Below are 20616 nucleotides of genomic sequence, written 5' to 3'. Positions count from 1 at the left end.
AAGCGCTCCTCCCAGATGAGTTAAAAATTAAAAAGGTAAGAAAAACAAAAGCTGCTGAAATAAATAAATAAAAAAAAACAAACAAAAACCCAACAATTAAAAAGTTAACACCACTTCATCTGCAGGATCTTTATTCTCCTTTCACCATACAGCTCCTGAAGCTCTTGACCTTTGTAGGGTCAGGCTGAGCAGCACACCATGCATATGCATGGTAGTTCAAAAGTAGCTTTACAGTGAAGGCAACTGAATGGATTTTTTGTGCATTTTGATTTCAACTGCAGTAGGGATAAAGGGAGCCCTCGGACTCTGCAGCTCTGCACACTTCCCACATACTATCCCTTCTGTTTGCTTCACATCTTAGAAATTCTACATGGAAGCCAGCCAAAACAAAAATGACAGTTGTTCAGGTTTTACATTATAGTACAGCCAGATTTAAGGCTTGCCCGTTATTTTTGTGGCAGGAAAATAGAAGTAATAACATGCGGAAACTCTCTATATTATCATGAGTGTACCTATGTGCTGTTTTTTATATTGCTGCGCTCAATGGACATGATGTTTCTCCCCAGGAGCAGAGCACACTAAATTCTGTCATGGCCGAAATCACTGTTTTAGATTGTTTAATGTCACTGAAAGGGAACATTCTGGCTGCAAATATTGCTCTAAATTTTATCTTGAGAACATTATACATTCCTGGAAGGGTGCACAAGTGAGGGAGACCCTCACTCTAAGTACATCTTAGTACATTTAGTGATTTTTTTAAAGACAGCTGCAGCTCTATTTAAATTAGCATCGAAAAGTAAAACTATTAAAAGGTAAGCATGCCAATATCGAGTTGCAGTGCAGTCACAGCCATGTACACAAGGAAACTCTTCAAGGCCATAACATAAGGGAAAGAAAATATTCAAGCTCGTTGTGTAATCTCTGTTTTAATATTCCCTCTCATTTTAACGAACCTTACTGATTCTTTCTTTTATTAGACAAAGTTTCAGGTCTACAAGACTTTAGCAACAACCCTCCTGCAACCCTGAGATTGTTAAGCAACTTATTTAAGCACTCACAGATATATGATACCAATCACAATCTAGATCTTGGCACTTCTGACTTCCCTGAGAATTTCTTAGGTATTTTTATTCAAATACAAAAGACAGACACATCTTTAATCATAAATTTTATCTTGTTAGCAATAAATTACTAACTGAGAAGCACAATGCCAGCCCACAGTGAAAATGAATGTGAAATACCTTACCAACCTGCAGACTCTGGAATGTTACAAATATTAAGATTAAAATTGACTGCACAAAATCTGCCATAAATCTGAAGGCAGAAAAAAAAAAAACAACCAAAACAAAAAACTGATAAACCAAACCCACCACACTTTGAAATAATTTTAATATTCCTTTTCAAAAATTGATGGCATTTAAGTCAAACTTCAATTTTACAGACAGGAATTTGATTCACTTTAGCTTCTTCAACACAAGAACTTGTATATTTTTAAAAAAAAAAGTCAAATCTGTCAACTGCATGAAATTTTTTTTTCAAGATGGCTGACTGGAGAAACAAGACAGAATAAACAGGCTGTCAGATCAGCACATATTAACAATTTTCTTGGGAAACACCTGTTAAATTCCACTCTCTCAGAAATTATTTTTATCATGGAAGAGAAGTAGACAAGAGAAGTAACTGACGCATTATCCATGATTATCTTTCATTATTTTCATTCTTATTTTAAATGTCTTTACTTACTGCTATTCAGAGTGATTCGATGCACACACAAATCACCTATATCTTCCCCAAGATACCTATCTTCATAAAAAACACAATCTTTCAATAACACAGCATCAGATAGAAAAACCTCAATACACAACTACAGGTTCTTGGAGTAGGATAGCTCTGAAAATAAGATGTTTAAAAGCAAGCTTTCTAGTGATTTGCACATTCTGAAATACGAGTTTAACATAGTGATTCTGTAGTCAGCAAGTCAAGGTAGCTATTCCAACTGAAGATGCTCAAGTGTTAACAAACTAAAATATGCCATCTATTTATCTACATTTCTGAAAGTCAGCACTATGCACACAGAATACTGTTGATTGACTTTCATTTGGACCCCATAAAAAATGTTACCACTGAATTAAAATGTCCTGAGAATAAAAGTTTATTTAACACTCTTGTAGCACATCTCTTACAGTGGTGTCGTGACATTGTAAAAATCAACAGTACTGTAGACACTGGCTTCAGTACAGCTAAATGCACAAGTTTAAAACACAATAAGAACCTGCCATGTTATGCGTCTGTTCAAAGTCTGTAAGTTTATAGATCATAATTCATTTCTTTTTCTTTTAAAAACCAGCTTAAAAGGTATTTTGCTTTTAACAGCTGGAAATCTTACCACAGCACATTAGAAAACTCTGATTAAAAAAAGCTTTCATATTTTATCTATATATATAAAGAAAATATCCACTTTCTGTTCATAGTCAATTATTTTAGATGAAGAAAAAAACAGCAAGATGAAAACCAAAACTAAAATGCAAAGGAAAGAATGGTGTGTGCATGTGCCTGTTTGGAACCCACTATGCTACCAACAAACTCACAGAAATAATTGCAAATGGATATTAATGAGTTAATTGGGACAGTTTGCACTGATCCAGTATGCTCCAGATTTGAATTTATTTAGATACCTTTCACAATACAATTAAGGAAAAAAACAAAACAAAGCAGTGAGAATAAAGGAGCCACTTAACAAAGCAGTGAATTTTTAGCAAACTTCTAAAAAATCTTACTTTGCATTATAACCTACTGACATTCCCTGAATTTCTCATAGTCTTGCTGGGATTTCACAAAAGAAGAATCTCCATGCAGCTTTCCTCAATCCATGAGAAAGAGCTGCCTTTTACATCAAAGGCATGAGTTGCCTTTCAATTTGCTCTCAGTACACCCAGTCCAAAGCTCAGCTGCGCTCTCAATAGCAACAAATGCGTGCAGACAGCCCTGGGTGCACTATTACCAATGGGGAAGGATTTTGTCATCCCATAGCACTGTGGTTCCCCAGATGCCAATGTCATTTACTCAGCTTGCACAAAAAAAAACCACAATAAAATCAAAATTTAAAAAAAAATAAGAAAAATAATAAAACAGACTGTTCCTTGTTGAAACATTAGTCCACCCTTCACTAGAACCAGCTTTTGAAGACCTTTCAGTACAGATAAGAACCTATTTCGATATTTAAACTTTCTGGAACTTAGTGGAATCTAATTTCCATTTGAAATTCTCATGAGGTATTTAAGGACATTTTGAAAAATAAAAAAAAATCTCAAGGTGAGCAACTTGAGATTAACAGTTTCCATTTAAAGATCCAAATCTTTACAGGTATTTAGAAGTTGTAGCTCTGGAAGGAGTGGAACTGTAACCATCACCATAAATCCGCCCTTTAGATTTGTAGTACCTCAACATATTTAATATTCTGAACCTACTTAACTTGACAAACTAAAATTATAACTCTCATAGTTTCTTCCTGCTAATGAATTTTGATTTCACATGTGCTAGACTCTAGCACTGTAGAAAAAAATGAAGGAATCAGAAGCAACTGATTGGAAATTTAAAAATTGATTTTTTTTTTTTAAATATTAAGTTTGCAGTGATCTTTTAAAAGTCTGCATTTCTACCAAACTCCAGTAAGAAATTAAAAACTATTCACAGTTATACCATTAAAGTTGTCTCAGGTATTCAAAATTATTTGTTTAAGAAATGGAGCCCATTTTTATATTTAGAAAATGCCTCGGTTAAGTATGTGCCTTGCAGCTTTTTACTATTCAAATTATTGAGTGATTCATCCGATTATGCCATCATTCACTTGTATGCCTGCCTACATATCCAGTGCACACAGAAACCAAAATACAGTAATTCTAGGTTTCTTAAAGCATTGGTCTGCTTAACATTGCTGGGTCTCTTACAGATAATTAGTTACAGATAGTCATTTAATGGGTCTTCTAATTTTGAAACACACAATATTTAATATAGGCAGGTGTGCATATACGCAGACTAATGCTTCTACTGTGCCACAACATAATCAAATATATAGAAAATATCTTAAATTTCAGTTTATTTTTCAAACTCAGCTTTTTATCTGAACCCTGGAATTGTGCTTAGCAAAGTTCCTGGCTGACCAGGAAACTGAAGTACAGTTTTATTCCCTACCCAACAGATTTTATATTAAATTTCCTTTTCTTATTTCAACATCAAACAATTGACTGTGCATGCATGTGAACAGTTGCTACCCAAATGCTTGTGGAAAGCTCAGTTTCTGGCTCATTTAAGTCCCTGAGGCACTGGCTAAGAGATCTAAGGAGTACAAATACATAATTTATTTTATCTGCCCAGAATGAACCCCCTGGCCTCCTCTGTGATAGTGATGATGTTTGTCATCATTCCAAAATTCACAAGCATCATTAATTACATGCACACACAGTATTCTTTGCAAAGTATTCACATAAAATCATAGAATGGTTTGGAGATGACCTTTAAGGTCCCTTCCAACCCTCCTGCCATGGGCAGGGACACCTTCCTCTAAACCAGGTTGCTCAAAGCCCCATCCATCCTGGCCCTGAACAGTGCCAGGGATGGAGCAGCCACAATTTCTCTGGGCAACTTCTGCAAGTGCCTCACCACCCTCACAGTAAAGAACTTCTTCCTAATATCTAATCTCAACCTCCCTTCTTTTGCTTTAAAGCCATTCCTTTTTGTCCTATCCATATATGCCCTTGTAAAAAGTCCATCTCTGGTCTTCTTGTAGGCCCTCTTTAGGTACTGGGAGGCTCTTCCAGGTTCTCCCCAGAACCTTCTTTTCTCCAGGTCCCATTATTGACCCCTGAGGAACACCATTCCTCACTAATAGCCATTTGGACACTTGGACATCAAACCATGGACCACAACAGTTTGAGCGTGACCATCCAGCCAATTCCTTATCCACCAAGCAGCCCATCAGTCAAATCCACATCTCTCATATCCTTGTCTGTCTCATCTTATTAGCTGCGTAATGCCAGGCCTCCTGGCACTAGGGATTAGGAAACGTTTAACTGATGGATTGCTGGGTCCAACCTCTATATATGCTCATCCACAGTTCATAATTCTGCCGATTGGATTTTCCAGTGTAATCAGTGAATAAACCACTTTGAATGCATAAATCATTTAGTATTGTGGAATGAGTCCCCACAGAAAAGGAAGCCGCAATCAAGAAGCAAAGATAGAACAGTGTGCTGTTTCTGGCTGGTATAGAGTTAATTTTCTTCACAGTAGTTGGTATGGGGCTATAGTTTGGATTTGTGCTGGAAACAGTGTTGATAATTCAGGAATGTTTTAGTTACTGCTGGGCAGTGACTGCACAGAGTCAAGGCCTTTTGTGCTCCCCACAACCCCTTACCAGCAAGCAGCCTGTGGGTGCACATGGTGTTGGGAAGGGACACAGTCAGGGCAGCTGACACCAGCTGTTCCAAGGGATATCCCCGTATCATAAAGTATCATGCTCAGCATGTAAGGCTAGGGGAAAAAGGAGGAAGGAGGGGACATTCAGAGTGATGGCATTTGTGTTCCCAAGTAACCATTAGGTGCAGTGGAGCCCTGCTGTACTGGAGATGGTGAGTATCTACCTGACCGTGGAAAGCGGTGAATGAATCCCTTGGTTTGCTTTGCTTGTGTGTGCTGTTTTTGCTTTTTCTATTAAACCTCCTTTATCTCAACCCATGAGTTTTCTCATTCTTATTCTTCCAATTCTCTCCTCCTTCCCACTGGGGTGTGTAAAAGAGCAGCTGCGTGGGGCTTAGTTGCCAGCTGGGGCTAAACCATGACAAACAGAAAGAGACAGAAACGAAACAAGGAATACTAGAAAAGGTTGGAATAGCCTTGCACAAAGTGCAAGAAAGCTTCAGATTTCTTCCCTGACGTCCTGCTTGTATTCCTCAAGTTAGGGTACCTCAGACCAGTTAAAAAAATTCTCAGCTCTGATTATGAAACTAGGGGACATCGAGGGTATTCCCAGCAGGTGTCTCTGCTTTCACTATAAAAATATTTTGACACAGCCCTGCAAGGATGAAAAATCTGCCTGGTATCCCTGAAGTACTTAAAAAAGAGATACAAGACCATTCAAAAGACTAGAGCTGTCCATCATTAGCGCATCCCTTGTCCCATTAAAGGCTGGATCAAATCGCTGTCAACTGCAAGGGTACAGGTAGAAAGCACCTATGGACAAAAAAGGAAAAAGAAAGTAACAGTTTTCAGAGCAGCTTCTACTCAGATTTGAATGATCATTACCACACAAGACTGAATTCCCTCAGGCTGGGTAGGATGAGAGTTTGTAAGCAAGCTATTCACAGTAAGCAGTAGCTATGCATGTCTAAACTGCATTTCCCTGTGTCCTGGGTTCAGCAGTAGCAGTCATGTTTTTTCCTTTGTGTTAGCTGGTGCAGTGCTGTGTTTTGACTTCTAGTTTTGAGAACAGCGTTGGTGAAGCCGATGTTTTCGGTTGTTGCTAAGTGATGTTTACCCTGACCAAGGACTCTGTGAGGCTCATGCTCTGCCAGGGAGGAGGGGAAGCTGTGAGGAAGCAGAGACGGGGCGCCTGACCCGGGCTAGCCGGGGAGGTATTCCATACCACAGCACGTCATGCCCGGGGTGGGGGGTAACTGGGAGTTACCCGGAAGGACAGGAGCTTCCGGGTGGAACTCGTTTTCTTGGCCGGTGGTATCGTATTCTCTTCCCTTGTTATTTTCCCTTATCATTGTTTTAGCTGATAGTAGCGGTGGTGATTTGTTGCTGGACTGTTCTTGTCTCAACCCGTAGGAGTTGCACTCTCTCGATCCTCCTCCCCGTTCCTCCGGGAGCGGGGAAGGGGAGAGCCCCGGTGCAGGGAGGGGGGGGGAGACGAACACGGACCTTGATTGTTGTCAGCTTGGCACCACTCACTGGGAGTGAGTGAACAAGTTACCTGACTGGGTTTAAACCACGACACCCTGTAAGGCATTTAGCCATACTTTCAACTAAATAACGTAAAATAACGCTTCTGCAGGTAGTATTGTCCTGAGTTTGTTGCTCAGCTTGTCAGATATTTCCTCTGAGCACTATGTTTTGGTTTCAGATACTCTGACGTACAAAACGCAAGAAGAATTATCAATCTTTCTTTGTGCTTAAAAGCATATTAAAAGGGTTAAGTATTTTGTAGTGTTCATTGATAGATTTACCACATTCTTTTCAGAAGGTCCTGAAATGGCAGTAAAAGTTGCAGTCATAATGTCTTAAATGGTTAATGCAGCTTTTTCACCAGTTTGCTCTGACATGGAACACTCCATTGGTGCGCTTATAGCAGCACAAAACCAGCCAAGATAAATGAAGGGTTGTCTCATTTCCATTGCTTAAAAACAAATGGTAACTAGGGATTTTCTATTTTCATTATATGTGTTCAACATAGATGAAGTCATTATCTTCAACACATGCACTAAACTAAATTCACAAAAGGTTAAAAAGAGGCATTCGCAAAAGAGCATCTTTTATAATCCAAGACACTTGTTCACATACAAAGCCGTAGGAACAGGGACTAATTCAGTTTACCCTTAGTGAGGTGAATAGTCCTTATTCTGTGCCCAGATGGCAAGTAATGGTAAGTAAATTTCTTATTATTTAAGAATTATGATCTACAGAAGAAACATCTGTGGCCATGTTAAGTGATTATACATAAAGAAATTGGGTGTTGCTAGTTTGATTTTGCCCTCTACTTCTCTGGTTCAGGCAAATGCTATGAATAATGACATCCACTAATGACAAAATTCAGGTTCCTGCAGCCTAAGTGTACTGTGCTAACTTGCTCTATAAAGTCCAATAGTCCTGCAAAACATTCAACTATGTAGCTATCAGAATAACAAAACCACAAGCAAGCTGAACAGTTTTCATTAAAAGAAACTTGGATAAAAAGATTGTTCTGCATGGAGACAGGGAGGCAGTGCTCTCCCATGAGGCTTGTTTTCATGATTATTTTTTTTTTCAAGTGAATTCACAATGTTCCCATTTTCTATTTCTTCCTGAAAAACACTTTAGAGTTCCTGAAATTGAGCAACTGAAATAAAAATTAATTAAACATTGTACTAAAGTGAGATTATTGGGCTTTATAAATTCTTTCCTTTGTGATAGAGGCTAGTATTAAAAAAAAAAATTAAAGAAAAAAAACCTAACTCCACAGTGCCACTGTATTAAAGTACTTATCAAAAGCTTTATAGGGAGGAAAGAAACGATAATGTTATATGAAACTCATGGGTATAGTTTATTCATTTCATGGAAAAGGAATTAAAAAAAGCAGCAGCTGGGTCATATGCAAGAGGCTTTGTGCTCTCTGTGATGCCATTCAGAGGTTCTTCAAATGGAATGTTTCAGGGTAAAATGGATAGATCTTGTACACTGGAGTTATTCATCCGTATTTCTGTCTTGTTTGTACTCTCAGAGACATCATCCATGCATAGTCTACGAGGTAAAAGCAACAACTGTGGCCAACTAGCCTCCAGCAGAGCACAGGCCACAGGATTTCCCTGAATTAATTCATCATATGATGCCTGTTTAGGGATCTCATGGACAAAACACACATCCGACTCCAGGTCCTAGTGCATAACTGGAAAAAGCATCCATGCACCACTGATGCACCATCTGTGCATTCCTGTATGTAGGTATCCACTGTGCTCAGAAAGCCTGACAACTCAGCTGCCATGCCAGCTTTACTCAGCTGTGCTCAGAAAAACTGGAAACTCCTTAGGTCTTGAGTCATCTCTGTGGCTCCAGTCACAGTCCCAGTTCAGTCTACACACAGTATATACATCTGAACACCCTCAGATCTTCATATTTCTCTTATATATTACCTAGAAGAAAGCAGGGCACATAAAGGCTAGCTCAAGTGTTCTTACTGTGCTGAGCTGGACAGATTACAAAGCTCTTATTTCCACCAAGAATGCAAACTTGATGCTTGAATGATCTTAAGACTGTCTCAAGCAGTTTTGAAATGCTCTGGAACTCAGTTTTCCTGAATTTATTTTCCTGAACTTTGAGAAGCACAAACGGAAATTCATTATTTGATAAATACCAATAACTCTAAGCCATAGAAGGGGAAAAAAAATGGTGCAAGGTGATTTTTCTATGTGTAAAGATATAAATCAAAGCTCAGGTGGGATCTGGGTACATATTTCCATAGAATGGCATGGCAGAAGCTAACTTTTTTCACCATCAGAGGTGTAATAGAATAGAAAAGTTCTAAAACTGCAGTCTGACTCTGAGGGAGATTCTAAATTTATCACAACAAATGGCAGAAAGATTTATTTACTCCAAACAAACCTACTGGATAAGATCCATGCAGTGTACTGAAAGTTCATCCTACTGCCACATATCAAACCTAAGAGTTGCCAACAAGACAGAGCAATTAGACAAACTCAATAAAAGTATACTCAAACACCCCATGTACTCAACTGCCATAAGACTTACGTTCTTTTTATCAGTAGAATTTTAAAGTCAGAACTCAGCTTATAAAGGAAACAGGATGTGAGATCCTGCAACCCAACAGCATTCAGATGTCTGAATTTGTACCGATCTGCAGTGATGTCTGGCACAAACTGCAAGACGTAAGTTGGGCTGGAGCTAGATACAAGATAAGGATGATGAAGTACTGAGCTGATGCATGTTAATCGCACTGTAATGAAAGCAAAATGGGTCATAAAATAAAACAGGAAAACTGGTAATTGACCATTGTATGTAAGTGACACTAAGAAGGCAGACTTCTGAAATTTCGTCTGAACAATTGCATAGTACTTCTTCATCACCGAGAAAGAAGCTTGATTCCTTATCCTTCTCCAAAGCTGTGAATACAAGTTCACTCAGCAGATACAACACAGAGATAAACAAAAGAAGTAATGGTACTCCACATCTGGTACTGAGCCCACTGTGCACAAAAGGGCCATGTCTTCCTTTCACATCAATGTCAAAGCTCTTGCTGAATTCTGTGGGAGGAAAACTAAGCCTAGAATGAAGCCAAAGCTCTGTAGCCCATTTAGTCTTATCGTCTGCCCTACACCTGCTATGGCACAAGCAGCAGCCAATAGCTGCCTGATAATTAGTTTGCCACAGCTTCTTTGATAAATTGCAAAGATAACAGTCCCCTTTCTCAGATCCATAGCAGTCAACAGTTTAGAGGGAAAAACTGGGTTCTGCACTGCTTCCTAATTACCTTGAGAGTATGCCAACTCATTTCCCTGCACCATATATGATCATGTTGGCTTTTCAAGCTCCACTGAAATACTCATGACATTGAAATATTGATGAAAGCCAAATGCCAAAAATTGGTTTGCATTATTTCCTTGGGGGAGGGGGGGGTGGGGGGGTGGAGAGAAGGAGGAAGGGGAGAACAATAAAAAAAAACCAAGCAACCAAAAACAACAAAACACCAAAACAACAACAACAAAACAATACCAACCACAAAACAGGGTCCTTAACACACAACAGAGATGCAACTAAATTTACATCTATACTGTTCAATAAAACAAAATGGCAAGTGCTCAGTCCAGCAAAAGCTGTCATGTCTAAAAAACAGGAAGCAGCCCCATGATTTAAGTACTCAATCAGTGCACTTTGCCTCAAACATACATTGCCTTCAGAACTGACTTAGCACTTTTGGATAGCAGTGAATTAGCTCAAAATGAGCATGTTTCTGCCATGTTACACTGAAAAATTTAGATACAAATGTGGCTAAGCCAGTCCTCTCCTTCCCTCTTCTTCCCATTTTTTTTATCGTATCTCAATATTCTGCCCACCCAAGCCTGTTTCTAGTTTGGGTCTCCTTGTACAAGTCAACCTGTTTCATTGAACACCAATTCCCATCTCATGCCTTGATATATCCCAGTCTTCATGCCTTTGTCTGTGTTTTGAATTTGGCAGCTCCCTGCCCTGGCTGCCAAGAGCCAGCAGAAGGCACAGAGGCAGCAATTTTCACATGAGAGTTGGGTTTGTCGCTCTTCCTCTCTGAGCCTGACAATTTAATCTCAGCTGGACACCACTTTCACAGGCAAAGCTCTGCTGAGATATCTTCTTTATCCAAGTGGGACATTCTCACCTTCAGGGATTTAGCTGATTTAGATTTAATAATCTCAAACCAAATTCAGGCAAATGTTCTCCTCAGTTCCAAGCTACAAAGTCCTTTACCAAAATTTTGCTAGAACTGCCAACAAAATGGGTATTAGATTTTTTTTCTTTTAAGTTTATTTAAGTTTACCTATGAGCATCATGATTAAATCTGTTCTTAATCCCATTCTGGAAATGACACAAGTAGTGCCTGTGTATATTTCCCAAAAATTTACCCTGAAGAGAACCACTCATTTACGATAAACTCATCAAGGAGAAAATGGGTACATCAGAAATGAATAATTCAGGTAAACACAATTTAACTTAGATTTAAAGAAATCACACATCGCTGAAGGTACTTATATTTTTCCTGATGTAGGTGGTACGCTGTTTACCAAGAAGATTCTTAACCAATTTCTTTTTTTTTTTATTCCATTTGTTTGCTTTTCGACTTAAGTACAACTTGGATATATTCACTTAGACACCTGCACTAGTCTGTGGTATTTATAACCTTACTTTTTTAAAAATGTAACAGAGAATGTACATTGCTAACTACTGAAATCTATAATGTCACAGCCTCTGCAAAACTACTTCACCCTCATTATTCCAAAATGGGCTCTTCAGGCAGCATTCCTCTGCTTAATTTAATCAGAATTTAGCTTGGTTCTGAAAATGTAGAATTCTATTGTTACATGTGTTCTTTCTGAGTCGTACAGATCAAATGGAGGTAATCTTAGTTCATAGACTGTCATACTAAGTGAAATCTGAATAATCTGGCAAGATCTAAAAATGAACTCACACTTCATTGAAAAGCCTTAGAATATATCGTGTTATATAACTCTTGTATTTGAAAGTCTGTTACAGTGATAAGTTACATGTCCAACCTCTAACCTCAGGTGGCATTTTAAAGGGCTGTGAAACTGCATTTTGCATTGATGCTTTGCTTTTCCATCTCAATCCCACACGGTCCTCTTTTTACTAAAACTAATAGCATTCACAGTTCAATTTCACCTTTTATCATCTCTGACCTCCTTTGCAAGAAAACACTTTTTTATCTTTATGTTAAGATAAGACCAATAACTTCAGTTGCTGCCATGTAACTTGAATGTGGATTGAACTGGAATCACTGCTGGAGAAAAAAAAAAAATCCTAAGGGGTAAGAACCAAGATTCAGATGGGGAAAAAAAAAGCAGACGAATCTTCATATAATTAAAAAGGCACAGATGTCTTTCTTCCTTGTGTAGGTAAGGAAGGATAAGAGTTTATCAAGAACTTTGCAGTAAAGTATTGAGAAGCCTGACTTTTAAAACAAAACATTTAGAATTTTGTATTTTGAAAAGACCCTAATCAACTGCCTTTTCTCCTCTTCTACATATTACCTGATGTCAAGAAACTTCTTTCTTAATCAGCTTGCACTGGGACATAAAGATGTCTCAGCACATCCATCTTTAAACACAGAAGAGAGTTTTGTGAAATAGCTGAAGTGCCTAGCTGTAGGATAACTACTTAGTATATCACAGAGATATGCAAAAGGACATGCAGCAAATTAAAAAGGAACATTCCCAAGTCAAACTATCGCTCTAGATATGTTCTTTGACTGCTAGAAAAGTCTTACCATCTAAAATGTCTCTACAGCAGCCACAGTTCAGTGCCTTTTGTCCAGTCTACCTTGAAATGAAACCCAGAAGATTTGTCTCCTGTCAGTAATAGCCTTCTATGTATTTGAAGGTCATTAACAAGCTTTGTCTTCCCTTTGTAGAACAATCATATTTGTGTAATATGCAATAACATATTCTGTTTTAATGAGAGTAATTGGCTTGCAGAGTAAGACGACTAGCTCTTCTCATTCTCCTCACAATTTTCGTTTAATATATAGGCTCAATATGACATTCAGTAGATTCATCCTCTTTGTCCTTGATTTTAGGTCCTGTCCATGTCATCAGTGATCATGCTTAACTGAGGACTTTTTGCACACGAAGCACAACAAGACCAGTTAGAGCTTGCTTTGTTAAGCCAGCAAAGCAACACAGAAGGACTGGCAAGAAGGAAAAAAACAAATGAACCTAAACTCCAAGAGGTGTATGTAGGTCTTTTCTACAAAGGGAAAAAACCTGCATTCTCTATTACTGTGATTTCTTCTTTTGTATTATTACACAGGTATCTCAGTCTCTCTCAAATATATATATGTATACAAACACCACAGACCCTCCTTTTCTTGCAAGTGAAGTCACTGATTACTGCTGCCACAGGTTCCCAGTATAGGAGGAAGCTGCATCCTCCCCCACCCCAAGATAAGCTTGACACCACAGCTATTCTATTATTTCATTAAGTTTTGAATTACAATTCATCAGCTAAGACATACCAGCAATTTCAAAAAACCACATAACAGGATATCATTTTTACCCCCTGAAATACATCACTGTTTTAATCTAGAGTTGTAATTGACTCTACTTTTAAAGGAGGTGCTAAAACATTCAGAGAGTTGCTGCACTATCAAGCAGACCTGCCAGTATGTAAAGGAGATAGCACAGCCAATGGGTGAGAAAATGATTACAAACACAGCAGAATGATGCTTTGCCACATCAATCTGTAATTTTATTTTATGTTATCTATTAATCTCTGAACTGTATGTTTTGAAACATACCCAAGCAAATTCTACCCCTGGCTATTACTGTTGAAACTTTCTTTAAGGTCACAGCCAACACAGCAGTATGCAATACATTTCTTTTACTGTAACTATGATGGGCAAAATTTGATACCAAAAAAGATAGCAACGTAAGTGGGTGTGTTATTGTCCTGGGTTTAAACCACAACAGTTATCAGGGCTAATATTGTTTCCTGGTGTGTAAGATAAGGAAGCACAGTTTCTATCCTTTTTCAGCAACTGAACATCATGTTTGGTGACAGCAAACATAAAAATCCTTTAAAGATATAAACTACTTTCAGGGCTTAAACTTGTAGTGAAGGTCAAAAGCAACAGTGACTCAGTCAGCCTCTATCCACTGCCATCTGAATTCAAAGGTTCTTTTACCACTCACTCAAAAACAGTGAGTTTTTGTAACAACTGGCAAAGGTGATTGGGGTGGGACAGGAGTGAGAAATAGAGAAATGAACTGAATGTTCTCTAATCCTACCTAATCCATAATTATGTCAGCTTCTGAAATAGGATGTCTCTACTTGCATCAGTACTTGCTAGACTAGGAACCTGCCCTTTGCATTACAGCCATGGAGCGTAGCTTGCTAACCTTTATGTTCATCTTTTTCATGGATCATTTGAAAAGTACTCAAAAAATTAGCAATCATTTCAGCAGCTTGGAAAGAACTCAGCCCTTCTTAATCATTTCTATTCTGTGAAGCAAAGATTAATGCCTTCAATGGCAAAAACAACATGCCACAGGAAGATCTAATTGAAATAATATTTCCTACTGAATGCCACCAATATCCAGAATCTCATTTACATATACTAAATCAATTTCATGGGGAAACAATAGGACCATAATGGTCATGCAGGCTTCAGCAACTCACTGTGGGAGTTTAAAAAAAGCTGAGAATGTATGTATAGCTGAAAGAAAGGTATTTATGTTTATACTTACACGCTTTTATGGCCATCAACTCACCAAAATATTTGAGACTTCCACCAACAGGCTCCGTTTTGCTTTCCTTCCAACAAATGGATACTTCGAGTTTTATCTACAGGGAACTGAATCACAGTACAGTAACTGGTTTAACTATTTATTACTTAATAAAGTAACAGGTTTAATTTCTCTGTTTTGAAATCTCTTCAATTTCTCTACAGTGCCAATCTCCATCTAATGCACCACAGCCTGGCAAATTAGTTCTAATGAATTAGAGAAGCAGAGGATTATGCCACCAAAGTGGTAAACATCCCAGGCATTATTTTTGGTTGATATTACACCAGCATTTACAAATCTCCATTCAACTACGCCCTCTTGCAAACACCAGCCATTATGCTGGCTTTTCTTTAACCATATGGAGCCCAAACTCTGCACATGACTTCAGGTTATCTGCTTTTGTGGGTCTTATTACAAGATAATGACACAAACTGATCAGAGGTGTTGAAGATCTCATGTATGTCTAAAGTCCGACAAAGTTAGAGAAAATAAGCACCTATGCAATAATAAGTGCATGAGTTCAACTTACCCTATACATGTATTTATCAGATGCTAAGGAAGTTTCATAGGAGAGCATGCCCTTACATTTTACAATCATGAAAAAGTCATCAGTTGGACTTTATACCCCCCTTGAGACATCAAAGTCATCAAATACAAGCCACAGATTTCTAGCAAATGAGACTTAATTAACACTGGTGCTCCTGAATTTCCTTATTCCTGAACATTCCCCTGCTGCTATGGAAAATTAGTTAAGGCTTAAATCATGTGGTTCTTTCTTTAGTACTTGTTGCATGGCAACATTCATTTTTATGTATGAGTTTCTTCCTCCAAATGACTTTATAATAGTCTTATCCAAAAGATGAGCTGTTAAAGTCTTAAGACAGATATTTGCACATCTTGGCTTAGTTTTGTTAAGGTTTTCACTCAAAGCATATGAATTATTCACTGATAAGAGAGACTGGAAAGCTCTGGTTCTAGGCATCAGTTAGATCAGTCAGTCATGGCAGAGGATTTAACTGGCTTCTTTTTAACAGTCATTTCCACAAATGTTTTTAAAGAATATCCACTGAAGCAAGCCTTGCTGATTACAAATAGTGACCTCAGAAGGCTGTTGTGTTACTTGCACACTCACAATAAAGTACTCCAAACCAGGTTAACTCTGCCACAAAGAAGCACTGAGGCACTGAGCAGTCTACTCACCACAATTTCCTTGGTTGCTCCAGAACTTGCTCTGGATCACCTAGAAGAGGAACAACAAACCCTGGCTTTGGCTTTAGCCACTTCTCACACCTTCCACCAGTGGAGAGCAGGAGAGACTTTTTACCTTCACCCTGGACAAAGAGAAACAGCTCGTAACCAGTGTCCCTTTTTTATCTGCCTCTCAAATTTATTTGTTTAAATTCTGAGCAAGAGGCAGATTCTAGCAAAAAAAAAATGCATAGGTGAACTATAAGTGACTTTTCCTTCCACTGAATTATAGATCAAATTCATCATGTGATGAAATATTCATGCAATAGCACAGTAAGATTAAAACATCAATGGCATAACTTAAATTGCTACTCTTTGTAACTAACACTAATTAATATTATTTCTGATTTCAGTCAATTTTTCTCAATGGAAAGAAACATAAATCTTAGGAAAAAAGCAAAATGTCTCCAGAAAACACTTGTCTCCCTTTTTAAATACCCATCATCTGAAAATTACCTCATTAATATTATAAACAGCTGAAGAACAGTTTTGATTGTGTGTTCAACATGTGATTTCTAATACTCAGCTCATTTTCTGACTGCAGGGTCAGTGGGACTCCAGGCATCAAACTGAGACAAAATTTACCTGAGAATTTATGTATGAATATACTAACATGTTGCAGGTGACTTCTGATGAAATTCAGCTCTGCTCTGTGCCCATCAGAATTTTGTTTGCTTCAAAATATGAAGACCTGGGATGATGAAAATGGCAATTAATTTTTTTTTTTCATGTGACAAGCAGTCAACTCACACCAAACTACAAATATGCTATTAGTATAACTCTTACCATTTCTCCCCGTCAGTGCCTATTTTGGAGGTTTAAAGCCTGGGCTGCAGTAAAACCTAAAAGAAACAGTTGGCACATTGTTTTATTTCTGAGGAACCACAAAAGTTCATTTTCCATGAAGGTTAAGATTTCTGATTGTGGATTACTTATAGCTAACCAAAAAAGAAAAGTAACAGAAAAACTCATAGACTAAAACTTATATGTAGATAAACGTGAGCTGAAGTATAAATTTTTGATAGCAAGGGTAACTAATAATGAATGATGGCTGCTGTAAACCATCTCTCACTTTGAAATCTTTAAAGTATGACTCAATATCTTTCTAAGGCTCCAGTTCATATGTGAGATAGAGAACTGATGTAGGAAGCACTCAATAAAGCTTGGTGGGCTTCATTTACTATGCAATTAACTATCAAGCCAGCAGATCTGTAAAAAACTCAGCTTTTTGATCTACTGATCCTGTCTTCTCACTTACCCTGCCACAGATCAGAAACTATCGTCAAAGCAAAGCAGACTTTGGCTTTAATCACAATAGTAGTATGAAACCAAACTTCAGGTCTCATCATGCTTAGATTTATGCGATGATGCTTATGCAAGGTAAAAAATTATCAGACTTCAGTCTCCTGATTTTGGGAGAAGTAATAAATTTAAAGGAAGAACAGATTAATGGAGAGTTCAGCTGTTTTCTGTTCATTTTGCGTTGTATACACATAAATAGTAGTTTGGTGCCTCTCTCTCCTCCCCTCCCCCCACCCCCACCTTTTTTAACAACAACGAAAAAAAAAATTAAATTCTTAAAAAAAAATAATAATAGTTCATAAGAATTAAACGGAAATAAAATGGAAAGAATTATTGAAAATACAGACTGAGAGGATATCATGAAGTTCAGATTAAAAAAACCCAACTTTCCAAGCAGAGCATATACATGCTTGGAGTTTTCACTATAGCTCTGCAACAGAAATGTTAAGGAATAACATTAAGGTGAGAGAACTGTTTCCTTAAAGTTTTAGTTCATTTGTCACAGCTTCATTTCAAATTCCAACAGCTCATGACAACAGCTGAGATGACTATGGAAACATTTTAATCCACATATTGTCAAAAAGATTACAGGAGCATTTAGAAAAAATGGGGTTAGATTCTACACAGATAATTACTAAAGTGGGGCTTAAATAACTAAAATTAGTGATTAAAATTAGGAATGAAAAAAGAAATTTCTAATAATTATGAAAGCAAAGCAAGAAATTATATCAAAAACACTGTACTCAAAATTCATTACAAGCCTTTGTAAATAAACTTTAAAAAAAAAATCACACTGATTTTTTTCTGTCTTGCAATTCCATAGTTAAGACATTTTCTTTTTCTTTGCAGACCAGACCATGCATTAGACTAGGAATAGTTACTTCCCACGCTTTGTTCTTCTCATGCAATACACTTTATTGAAAGGCACAGGATCTCGTCCATGTACTTTGAAGATGTTAACAACTACTAACCTTAGATTTTGAAGTGGCAAGAAAACTTCCCTAACAAAGACCTAAATATATTTCAGTCTTCAAAAGAACACTGCATTCCTTTGTCTGCAAATCTCTCACCCTAAACAGCAGAAATACCATTTTAGACACAAAAAAAAAAAAAAAGTAGTATTTCATGGCAAAACAGATTCCATAAATCAATGGAAAAATGCAGGATGATCTACAGTGACAGAGCAATCACTGGATCTTCATGTCGAATTTTTGATACCACTTCATGTACACCAAGACTACACCATAACGTTAATCACAGCCTGCTACGGGTGACAGGCACATTCACCTGAAAGGTGCTCTCCTGATGGAACGGTGAACACTCCTGCAGCTGCACCCAGGGCTTCCTCGCTGATAAGCATCTACCAGGAAAACTCTGGGGAGATAAGGCTAATCTCTCATGAAGGCCCCCAAAAAACATCTCCTCAAAGAAACTGCTTAATTAATAGCCATATTCTATTACCCTATTATGATCAATTTTTTTTTCAAAGTATATTAATTTTTGTCTCTGTCAAAACAGGAATTCTTGTCTAATCACTCCTTAATATTTGAGTGAACTGAAATTGTTTGCACTGACAAAATTGCTGCATCAAATCTCAACTGCTGTATCTCTTCTAAAGACACTTTTATTCAAAAAGATAAATTATACTTCAAACTGCCACTGTAGCTCTGCAATCTGTTAGTATATATGAGGACCAAAAAGCTTACTCCCAAAAGGAGATGGGCTCAAAATGGACAATTCAGACCTCAGCGGCAAATTTCCTAGACCCAGTAAGCACTTAAACTCCATTCGAAAAAGAGAGGTGATCTTTAGATTTTGAATCAGCTCGGCAAGATTTGAAGATGTTCAGACAAAAGTTGCTTCAGAGAATTCACAACTATTCTTTCCCATTAATTTTTCACAGTATTTCAGTATCATGAAAACTGCAACCAGCCCTGAACAGAAAGCATACAGGGTACACACATTTATTTAACATTGCCTCTTTTTGTCTCACTGAAGCTGTAAATGTCCAGGAGTCTGCTCCCTGCCATTCTTTGGCACTGAACTGGTCACACATGTACCACAAAATGCAACTACACTCATTCAAACAAGTTTTGCCTTTTCTTTCCCTGCTACTTTAAAATACTACATTCAGAGTAAAGAGAAATGAATTATGTGCACAGAATAAACAAAATCAAACATACCAATATACTCACATTCAAACATTCATATCTAGTGTAAAAGAAAGCTCCTGCTGGGAATGCTATTTTATTTTTTTTTATTTGAACAAATTCACCACCTCAATAATACCTCCACAGTTATCAAAGGGATGTGCAAACAAGTCCAGAAATACTGAACTTGCATTGCACTCAAAACTACATTGAATGTTGTACTCATCTATCATTTATGGCGACACGCAGAGAGCAGCAGTGAATGCCATGCTGACAATTTGCTTAGGACGACGTAGTGGAACTGGAGAGGCAAACCAAGGTACATTACCCTTACAATAATGCATGCAGACAGAGTGTTATCCTTTATGCAAGTTAGCTATGATGATGCAGAGTTTAAAGTACCAGCTACCAAAAAGGTGGCTTGTTTGTATTTTCTTGTGGGTAACAGTTACTACAAGACAGCGTTGTACTCATGAAATTCATAGGATAGCATGGCATATGCCAAGGCAATAATTTTGTATTAGCCAGTACACCAAATGCCAGGAAGATCTACTGTGGAGATGATTAGAACTTGCTGTTTTCTTTGGGAATAACTTACCTATTAAATGTAGTAGTCATTTATTGATAATTTACAAATGGAAAATACTGCAGAGTTCTGCCTGCTGTTGGCAATCACTCACTGAGCAATCCCCAGAAACTGCTCCAGCCAACACAGAAGTCCCCCTACTCTCTTTGTTATTAGTCAAACTTAAGAGTCAAGTAAATCACATGCTGGGTTGAAAGCCTCCACACCAGACTCAAGACCACTTGCCAAAGGCCTTACAAATCTAACTTCACTGAAAACATTCAAAAGAAAGTAACAGAGGTGTGGATATAAAATTCATAGTGAAATAGGAGAATGAGGACATTTCTCTCCTGTGTTCAGAAAATGTCTGTGATAATTTACGCTCTTCCTTTCACATATTTATGTCACAAGCAGCTCCTGAAAAAGGTATTAGAATGAGGAGAAAGAAATCTTCTACTTCAAGAAAACATGATCCATGAAAAAGAAAAAAGATGAAAGATTTGTACCAGCAATAAAATAAAACCATTTTTTAACTCTGAAGGACAAAACAAAAATCTTAAAGAAATAGAAAAGAAAATCAAAAATAAAG

The 20616-nt window shown here is 37.6% G+C and overlaps 1 protein-coding gene and 1 long non-coding RNA gene across 2 annotated transcripts in view; both read right to left on the bottom strand.

The window, feature by feature from the left end:
- The window catches only part of BCHE (butyrylcholinesterase), a 407570-nt gene that overhangs the window by 374141 nt on the left and 12813 nt on the right, over positions 1–20616 (bottom strand). The window lies entirely within an intron of this gene.
- On the bottom strand, positions 13087–16096 carry LOC133268206 (uncharacterized). Its single transcript, XR_009742994.1, has 3 exons — positions 15963–16096; positions 14724–14830; positions 13087–13165 (listed from the first exon to the last, which is right to left on the bottom strand). It is a non-coding gene; the product is annotated as an uncharacterized LOC133268206 (long non-coding RNA).

The sequence above is a fragment of the Pezoporus flaviventris genome, unplaced genomic scaffold, assembly GCF_033815535.1.
Source record: "Pezoporus flaviventris isolate CSIRO_AGI_PZ_B2104156 unplaced genomic scaffold, CSIRO_AGI_Pfla_v1 ptg000013l, whole genome shotgun sequence".
NCBI classification, from domain to species: Eukaryota; Metazoa; Chordata; class Aves; order Psittaciformes; family Psittacidae; genus Pezoporus; species Pezoporus flaviventris.
This window is presented reverse-complemented; position numbering and strand designations above follow the sequence as displayed.